Raw genomic sequence first — 8,984 nt, 5'->3', positions numbered from 1 at the left:
TTCAGAAAGTGAATGCTAAGAGGGCGAGGAGCCGGATGGAGCGAGGCTATTTAATAAATAACTCAGTCTTGCATGGAAAGGAAGAATGGGAATTAGCACGCATGGTAATTATCTGGCAGCATTTGCTCTCCGTTCCCCTGACAGGCAGCTCTTTGCCTTCCCCCATAGAGGAGCCACTGGATCGCAGTGCTGGATTTCGGGTGGGTCGTGCTGTGCTGCCTGCTATCACACCCAAAGAGCTGGGAAGGGAATATGGGGGCTCCCCGCGCCTCTTGCATTCCATTGTAATAAGATTTCATTTCACTTCTGCCAAACTCCTTGAGCAGCACTCAGCATTCAGCTGTAAATGGCCATTGACGTGCATTTGTCCCAAATTCCTCTCTCAGGGGCTGCTCAGAGCTCCCTCCACGGGGCCGACGTGCCTTCAGCCCCAGTGCTGGTGCCGGAGTGACTTTGATCTACGTCGGTGAATCCAATTTAGCAGATTCATCTCTTGTGTTTAATTTTCATGTTAACATAACAAGGTTATATCATGGCACAGCAAGGTTCCAGAGGCAGGACTGAGAATTTATAATAGACAGCAACATTAACAACCTCGCACCAGCTATGTGCAAATGGAGGCTCTTGGAGCAATATTTTCCCTCTGAGATCCAGGGAGCTTTCAGTGCAATAAAAAAAAATTCCAGAGCTGCCAGCAGTGAAGAATCTCGTGCAATCAGGATTAAGCTATTGGAAAGGAGCTGGCAGCACGCTGGGCAGATGAGTGGGCTTGGTGCTTTGGAGGAGGAAGATGGGAAGGGAGCACAGGACCCCGCCACCAGCACCAGCAGGGGTGGCAGGGCTCTGTTGATCCTCTCTGCTGAAGGATGAATGCAAATCCAGAACATGGAAACTCATGGCGGCCCCATCCCCATTCCCGTGCATTGGGAGGTGTAAATCTTTATCCAAAGCTCAGACCAAAGGTTGCAGTGCTGCAGGGCTGGGGATGTACACACCGTGTCCCATGGCCAACGCTCAGGAAGGGCAGAGCATCAGTGCCGGAGGAGAGGGGTTGTTATGGTAACAAATGACTTGTGTTCTCCAAAAGATTTTTGTTTAACAGGGAGAAAAAGCAGGGAAGAAGGAAAGGATACTATTTCAGAAAGAAGTTTAATGAGACATCGGTCGTGCAGTCCCATTCTCCTGGAGAGCAGAATGGCTCAGGAGGGAGGGAGGTGGTGATGGAACCCACAGTGCCACTGACAGCAAAGCATCTGCCCCATGGGGAGGCCTGGCCGAGGAAAAGCATTGACCAGGAACGCAGGAACACGTATTAACAGGAGCACTACGAAAGAATTTATGGGTGACTTAAGATGCAGCCCATTCTCCTAGTGAATGCCTCGTCTGTTTAAGAGCAGTAATTGCCTATTATCTAGCAGCTTCTGATGGGCTTGGCTCGTGCTGGCGTGACACACGAAGATGCAGCACATATTTAAGGAGCTAACGCCAATTCAAAGTACCTGCTTGTAATTTTAAATGCAAGAATCCGATAAAATCCAAACGGCGGCTGGGAGGTGAGAAAGCCAAAAGCACACACAAAGTACCTAATCAATAACCAGGTAAGTGCCCCGGAGCAAAGAAGTGGACGCAGCCATTGTTAACCGCTTAAGCTGCAGAAGACAGTTCTGCTTATCTTTAAAGGCAGCGCATTTTTCCTCTCCGTTTCTTTATGCCACTTATTTTGTGCCCCGTAGCAAAAGCAGCTTCATTGATCAAACAGAATTTGCTGAACGGCCGAAGGAACGTGGCAGGAGATGTGAGAGGGAGCGAGCAACCCGCTTGTTTATCTTCGCAAACGCCTTTTGAAATGCTCTGACTCGCTTTTTTTCATTCTTCCCTACACGATTATGGAAACTTTTTGCTCTTTGAAGTGGGTGAATATCACCCCGTCTCTGCTTGGGTGCTCACACGGAGGATGGGATCTGGTCCTTTGGGTGAGCTCTCACTGCTCTGCCGTTAAACATCCTGTGATGCTGCTCCTGTGCTGCGATGTCCGTCCTGCTGCCCTGCCCGGCGTCCCCACTCAGGTTGTTGTATCCCGCCTCCCCCAAATCCCCTGGGGTCTCGGTTATTTAGAGCCTCATTTTCCGAGGGCTAAGCACCGGCAATTCCAGCTGACTTCAATTTCCTCATCTGCAAAAAGGGGACACAATGATAGCGACCTCCTTTATCAAACACTTGGAGATCTGCTGATAAGGAGCTGCATCCGAGAGCTCGGCATCAGTAACAGTGATACAAAACAACGATAAAAGGGCTTTGCTCCACTCGGTGCCATCCCTCTTTGGCTGCTTTGTGATTCCTCCCACCCCAAGGCCCCATATGGGGTCTGGTTTCTCCCCCCCTCATATATGCCAAGAGGAAATACCAAGGAAATGCCCAGCAGCCCTCACTTCCTTGGGATCCCCACCTGCCCACGGTGTTCCAGAACCAGTTACTGGCTCTGACTTTAACCCTCCTCACTGCCACATCTGGCAGCCCTGCAGAGCATCCCTCCCACACAGAGACTCTCAAAGCGCCCAGATCATCCCTCACCCTTATTCCAGCAAACTCAATAGACTGAACTCTTTAATTTCCTTTAGAGGAGAGATTTTTCCAGCCCTCAATTCATCCCAGTCTGCCTTTTCTCCATCTCTCCATAAAGAAGAAACCTACTTTTCTTTTTTCATTTTCTTTTTTTTTCCTTGAGCTCTGTTTCACTTTCCATCAGGTGGGATTTTCTTTTCTCCTTTTTAAAATACCTGAGTTCTCCTGAGGAGATCCGTGAATAAATAGCACTGCCGTTAAAGGGCTCTCTCAGATTGTTCTCCCAAATCCAGCAGCTGATGCCCACTCTGTGACCCAGGGCCACGTCTGGCTGCCCTAGCAAAATTTTGGCTCCACATCATTTACCATTTCCTTTCACTAATGTAATCCATGTCCCCCTAGCCTCCTGGTGTGCCCAGGAGTGACAATGACATGGCAATCGATGGCGATCATCTCCCAACCAGCCTGGCTGATAAACACTTCCTAAAGCCGCTGCGAGCATGTCTGAGTCTCTGCCTCTGCATAAATTGGTTTTGATGTACACAACCAGAGATGCATATATTTTAAATTTATTCCTTCAGTGCACGTTGGTGCTGAACCCCTGCTGCTCTCAGAGCGGAGAGTGAAGCGGATGCGCTCCTTAATGAACCCTCGGAGCTGAGCTCTGCTGGGGCAGAGGTGGGAGGGCAGCAGGTGGGCACAGCGTGGTGATGGATGCAGCGTGGGCAGTGCAGGGCGTGCATCACGGGACACGCATGGGATGCACCTGGTGCTGCACAGCCCCACTTGGCAAAGCAGCCACGAGCAAGGTTGGGATGTGCAGTGACTCCCCACACTGCCTCTTGTTAGGGTATCTCCAACAGGAGCCCCTGCAAACCCAATTACACCCAATTAGAAGTCAGCTGGGTCATTACCTCTAGGTCAGATGTTTGCATACTGTTCTAATGAAAGCATTGAATGAAAACCCTGCCAAGTGGGAGGACCATGGCTTTCCTGTTACTGGGGCTGCTTCCTCATATAGCAGGTGGAGAACTGTAGTGAAAATGCCAAGTCTCAGTTTGCACCAGTGATGGAGCACCTGGTGTGAAGGCAGGGCCAGCCTAGAGGAGCTCAGCTGCATGCAATGTACCTGAGTGAATGGACAGGGTGGAGCCAGGATCCACTCCTTCCAGCCATCATTTAAGGGTTGGCAGTGGCATTGATGCTGTTTTGATGGAGATGCCTGTGTACTTGAGGACTTCTGAAGGTAAGCAGTTGCTTTCCTTTATTTCTGTACCTGTGGCTGCTGCACTTGATTGAATCCACATTTGCTGCAGCCTGGGACCTTGCTGCTCTGCTGTTATTGCTGTGCTTTCCTTTGCATTACAAGAACCTGTGGTCAATTGATGTTGAGGTTGCTGTTGAGATTGGGTTCTGCTGGAGCTGCTGCCTGGTGTGTGAACTGGGATGGAGGTGGGGACGGCTGGGAGGATTGCCCTGAAAGTGCAAACTGGGCCCATGCACCACAGTTAGATGGTGATTCCTTTGGCCTCGTTTGGCTGAATGTTATGGTTTGGGGTTTTTTTGTTTTGTTTATGGAATACACATTAAACAAAAATGGATACAGAAGAACTGATCATACCTGGTGCTGAGTGTGGCTCTGCTGCAAGCACAGACTGGATAGTTGGAGAGGAAGGGTTTTGTTGTAGTTAAGGGACTGCAGCTAAAGCTGAGGTCTGAAGGCTTCAATAGGCTGCAGTGGGGCTGGGAGAGGTGTGTGAGGAGCAGAACTGGGGGCTTTCTGAGGCACAGGGTGCCCACATGTCAGGGAGTGCTGGGGCTGGCACACGGTGTCCCTGCTGCCCTCATCACTGCTCAATTCGTGTAAAAGCACAGAGCTTGCACAGGGGAGGCAGCGAGGTCTCCTTTGTTTGCCTGCCTTAATTGAGCTTGCTATGTATAGCTGCTTATTGGAACCAGGTCACACTCAGCTCGGTGTGATTTCTGCAGGGATGCATGCAGCCACGTGCTCTGATCCCCCCATTAAGCTGTGCTGCACCCAGCTGAGGGGATTGCCTCTTACACCCGAGGTCAGCCTTCAATTTGCAGCTTTGTTTTGTAGAACACATCCATTTCCCTTCTGATCTCCAGAGTGGGCCATAGAGAATGATTGCTGTCAGAATGCTCTGCATCCCATCACCTCATCGTGTAATTGCCTTCCCAGTGACATTATGGATGGCTGCAGCCAATGGTTCTATTGGGTCTCTGCATCCTTCAGCTGCCACTTAACACAATCATTTCCTTTTGCTGGCTATAAATACGTTTGAATTCTCTGACCTCATGCTCCAGTATCGTTCTCAAAGGCAGAACTATTTCTTATTCCATTGCTCTTCAGCTCATTGTGGCCTTGAAGCTCCCTCAGCCCAACAAGTGTGCAGAGCAGGAGGAATGCAGCAGGCTGGGATGAGGCCCTGGTAGGAGCACCCTCTGGCCCAGCCTCCAGTGACAATTAAGTAGACAATTAGCAAATTATCATGGCCATGGACAAGCCCCTGGAACCAGGAGAGCTGCATGGATGCTTGCAAACTCACTGCTGTGCTGCTCCTTGTGCATCTCCTTCTGCAGCCCATACAGAGGCAGCAGGTGTGTGTCCTCCAGCTCCTGAATCAGATACGGTGCTCCTCTCATTGACAGCAATTTGCTTGCATAAATAATGAAGACTACAGTCTCTCATGGCTTGCTCCCCTCGTATTTGCCACTAATCCCAGTCTTTTGCTGAATATCTGTTTCCTAATAATTGCATCTGTTTTACACTTGGTTCTTTGGTGTACGATCACTTATTAGCAAACCTATTACTGCTCAGATGTTCTGCTCGCAGTGACCTTGTCCCTAAACCTCTCTGCCTCTCTTCCCTATTAAATCACCACACTGTAACTGCTGGAGTGGAAGGAATTTACTGCTTAAATAATTTATCTAGATTCAGTACAGAAAGTCTTTGAAGGGATTCATCAGCTAATAAAGAAAATTGATTCTGGAAGCCAAAGTCAATATGGGGTTAGAGAAACACCATCACCCTCATGTGGGCTCTCTTCCAGGAGCCTCTGTTCGGGCTGTGATCCCTCCTAAGCACTTCCAGCTCTCCCAAACCACATTGGGGCTCCATACCCCACACCTGATGTGCTCAGCAAGGCTTTGTCCAGCACTGGGAGGGCAGAGCAGCAGTGAGCGCAGAGCTGGGAGCAACCTCTGTCCTCCTGAGTGCATGGCTCTGCTCTGAGGGGATGCTGTCCTCTGTATGAAGGGATACACATCCTCTGTGTGGTCTGAATGATGATGTTCAGATCTTACATACATGTAAGCAGTGGAACAACCAAGATACAATTCAAACGTGCCCTGAGAAAAACAAGTGGGAAGTGATGTGTGATGGAGGCATGGAGGAAAGTGGCACCTTCAGTGGCAGCCCAAAGGAGATTAAAAAATAAAAATGGGCGAAAGAAAAAAGATGGAAGAAAATTTGGCAGCAACATTTGGACATATGGCTAATTTGTGCTTCATGGGTATTTCCCCATATGCTGCACGTACATGTGTTTGTTTACCCCCTGTACAGACTACATGTCAGCAACAGTCTCAAAACCATCAAAATTACCTTGTAAAAGGACCAAGCAGCTTCAGGTACGCCTGGCAGACCCCTGGGTGCTCCTCATGAGCTGTCTGGCCAATCCACCTCGATGGCTTTGAGAAACAGCACAGCACGTTTGAGTGCTCCAAGCAATGCATGATGTGTGCAGGGTGGTGAGGACTCTGTGTCCATTCTCTGAGAGCCCTGTGCTGCACGCAGGGAAAGGAGCCTCTTCTCCCTCCTTGTTGCTCTGCTGGAGGTCGTTGTACCCATCAATAATTCAGGTGCCTGCAGCTAGCAGCAGGTTGATGCCCAGCTAATGGGCATTGGGCTCACTGTGTCCTGCTTGCACTTTGCAGCACATGCTCACACCCACGAGCATGTTGGCTTGCTACCCTGCAGCTGCAGGCTCAGCTCTGCAGGAACTTCAAAGCAAAACAAGGAGGAAGAAGTCTGTGCTGGCTGCAGTCATCAGAACCCAAAAGCACCGTCGTCTCTGCAGGCTTGATTTAAGCTGAAAATCCAGACCCATTTCCTGGGTACAAATCATTCGAGTGAGATGAAACGATCAATGGAAGATATCATCTGTGATTCACCTCCTCAGCCAAAACCATCTCGTTGGTGAGCACAAACTCATTAGAAGTGTGATTAATGAGGTGTGAAGGCTGGAGTCGGGGTAGCCCAGCTACCTGCAGGCCCTGCTGTGCTCTGCTTGCAGAAGTGGTGTGGCGTAGCACAGTGCAGAGGGTGAGCGCTGCTCCAGCAGGGCCACGGATGTAAGAAATGACCCAGACCTCTTGGTCTCCTCCTGCAGTGCTCCTCTCAAATCAGTGCTACCATAGTGAGAAAGGGCAGGGGTGTTCAGGGAGCAGAGGGGAGGATTTAGGGGCAGGCGCCACACTGTGAGCAAATTGATTCTGGAGGTGCCACGGAAATGATGGCCTATAGAGTTAATGAGATATTGCTGAAGAAAGGGTAAACAATTAGGGCTATTAACTGCAAAGATAAAATACGACCTGTTGCCCTCCGAAACGCTGAAACTAATTAAATTGAAAATTACAGCACGAGAGTATGAAAACAAAAGCAAATAAATTCAGAGAGACCATTCAAAGGCTTAATATCACAGTGGTAATAATACTAGCAATAGGAAGTGGGGATGGGGTGCTTAAAGCTCCAGTTCCCACATCTCCTTCCTCTGAGCAGGGGCTGTGGGCAGGCAGGAGGGATGCAGCAGAGCAGATCTGGGTGCCCTCCTGCCACCAATGCTGCAGAGCTGACATAGAGCAAACTCCTGCCTGTGTGTGTGGGGATTGTGGACGGTTCTCTGAGCCTGGGAAATGGAAAGAGAGAAAAACGGTTCCCTGGGGTGGTTAGAGAAGGGCACAGGGAGATGGAATTTGCCTCGGTCAGAAGGTTCTGAGAGAGTACACTCCCAAAGTTGCTTCGTAATTTATGGGGCTGTAATAATTCTGTCCTTCTTTATGTAATATATACCCACCAGCAAGCTGTTAACACTAAGGAGGAAGATTGGCTACAAGTGTTTTGTGAGGTGATGGGGAGCCAGGCTGCAGCACACAGGGCTCTGCTTGCAGTGACCACATTGCAAAGGCATGCATGATGCAAAGGCAGCATGCGTGGAAACATCCGTGAGCATGGGAAGGAATGCTGTGCTGCTCTCCTAGCAGGACGTGGGCAGGGGGTGTGATGTGTTTGCTCTGCCTGCAGTGCCCGCCAGCACAGGCCAGGAGAGTCCTCTGTAAGAGTCATTAGCACTCCTATAATTGGTTCTAGTTAAAGAGATTAGAGCCAAATTAACTTTGTGGTTTGCCACCCAGAAATAATCCTATTTTAAGTGGACAGATTCTTCTTCAGCCTCCAAGGAGACAATGAATGGGCAATGAGCTGCTTGAACTCTCAGCAGTGAACCGGGCTCTTGGTTCTTTCTTTTGGGAACCTCTGGCATGACCAGAACTCACTGGGGTTGATGGGATGGAAGGCTGATGTGTTGGCAAAGGTCTCATCTGACAGCCCAGCATCAAGGGAATAAATAATAAGGGAATAAACCCACGCTGAGAACAGCAAGAGGATGCTTCAGGCAGGAACCTGTACACTGCAGCACTGAGCGTGAGTCTTGGTGCTCCCACTGCCCTCTTTTAGGTTTGTTCCACTTATGGTACAGTTATTTTTCCTGCTACATTGCAAGTGCTGCTTTCAGATACACGGCAGCTTCCCTAGGAATAAATGCTTCTTCCCTTTCCAGGTTTGAGAGACTTATTGTTGGATTTGAATACTGCTTTCCAGGAGTGGGAATAAAGCTGAGCGAAATGCAGCTAATACCCCAGCAGCAAAACAAGAGATGAGACATTCAGGAAGACAGAAATGTGCCAGTTTGGGTCAAGTGCTGAAGCTCAGCATCCCCAGGGCCTGCAGTGTTGTGTGATGCTATGCTTAGGGCAGTGGCAGCCCCAGTGCTGCCCTGCTATGGGCTGGGGAACCCGGGCACTGCTCTCAAGGACTCTGGTGCCCTTGCACGCAAAGATTTTTGTGATCTGTTGATGGAGAACAAAGTCTCTTTTTATAGTCATTTCATTATGATGCTTAATTCCTTCTGCAGAAGCAATTACATTCTATGGGCGGAAAGCAATATTGGAGACTTATGATTGTTATTGCCATCCCACCCGGTGCCCGCGCGCTCACGGTGCCATAGGAATGACAATCAGGGCTGGCAGTGCTGGGCTGTGCAGGGACAAACAGGGGCTTAGTGCTCACAGATAACCCCGTCCATCCGCCCAACCTCTACACTGGGGCAGCAGCATGGCACACC

At 49.7% G+C, this 8,984-nt stretch overlaps 1 long non-coding RNA gene across 1 annotated transcript; it reads left to right on the top strand.

Moving 5' to 3' along the window:
- Positions 1 to 4,509: 4,509 nt before the first annotated feature.
- On the top strand, positions 4,510 to 8,744 carry LOC128085049 (uncharacterized). The gene is made up of 2 exons (XR_008208784.1): positions 4,510 to 6,781; positions 8,421 to 8,744. It is a non-coding gene; the product is annotated as an uncharacterized LOC128085049 (long non-coding RNA).
- Positions 8,745 to 8,984: the final 240 nt, after the last annotated feature.

Source organism: Tympanuchus pallidicinctus, unplaced genomic scaffold (genome assembly GCF_026119805.1).
Source record: "Tympanuchus pallidicinctus isolate F22 unplaced genomic scaffold, pur_lepc_1.0 scaffold29, whole genome shotgun sequence".
In the NCBI taxonomy this organism is placed as follows: domain Eukaryota; kingdom Metazoa; phylum Chordata; class Aves; order Galliformes; family Phasianidae; genus Tympanuchus; species Tympanuchus pallidicinctus.
Note: the sequence above shows the minus strand (reverse complement) of the source record. Positions and strands in the feature narration are given on the sequence as shown.